The 847-nt window shown below is 52.5% G+C and overlaps 1 pseudogene; it reads left to right on the plus strand.

Moving 5' to 3' along the window:
* LOC119585428 overlaps positions 1 to 655 on the plus strand; it is a 3175-nt pseudogene extending 2520 nt beyond the window's left edge.
* The last annotated feature ends 192 nt before the right edge of the window (positions 656 to 847 follow it).

The following is an 847-nucleotide window of genomic DNA, read 5'->3' on the forward strand; positions in this document are numbered from 1 at the left end:
CACGCAGGGAGCTGGAAAAGGCGAAAATAGCGGTAATGGGACTACAAGAGGAGTCAGCATCGAGTGAGGCAGTGAGCGAGGCCAGGGCGATGCTGCTTGATTTGATGCTCGTGAGACGCCATCAGCCACGTGGGCTCAGACTCCCCTCGAGCTTCCCCACCGCCTTCACTACGTTCAGCCAATAACAAGACAAGAAGGAAACTGCAAGATTTTGATGGCCAAGTGTCACTGGAGGCCTGTCTAGCACAATTCGAAGTATTAGCGGTATTAGCACAACACTGGGAGGAGCAGGAAATGGCAGTGCAATTGGTAACAAGTCCCACTGGCCAAATTCTGGGACACCTAACACCAATGCAGAGGGCAACATACTCCACCGTCAAGGCGGCAATGGAGTGCAGGTATGGACGCCAGCACCAGACCGAACTGTTCCAGGCCAGATTTAGGGTCAGGGTGAGGACACGAGGATAAACACTTCGACAGCTGGCTCAGGAGTTATAGTCACTTGTCCGTCGTGCTTACCCCGGGACAATGAAGATCTAGTGTCTTTCTGCTGAGGGACCAATTTGTGAATGCTGTGCAGGATCAACATTTGCAAGTTTATGTAAAGCAGGTCCATACCACAGACTTACAGGAGGCGTTGGCATGTGCGCTATAGTACGAGTCGTTCAGGATGAGCGGCAACAGTAGTGTAGTGCAGGTGCACCCAAGATTCCAGCAAGGTCTCAGAGCCAGGCATGCACTGGTGAGGAGGCGGTCGAGCAGTCTCGGGACGAAACTTGAGGGAAAATGATGGAGATGCGGTCAGCAAGGTCACCGTAAGCAATACTGCCTAAGGGTAAGACGCAAT

The sequence above is a fragment of the Penaeus monodon genome, chromosome 19 (genome assembly GCF_015228065.2).
Source record: "Penaeus monodon isolate SGIC_2016 chromosome 19, NSTDA_Pmon_1, whole genome shotgun sequence".
Lineage (NCBI taxonomy): Eukaryota > Metazoa > Arthropoda > Malacostraca > Decapoda > Penaeidae > Penaeus > Penaeus monodon.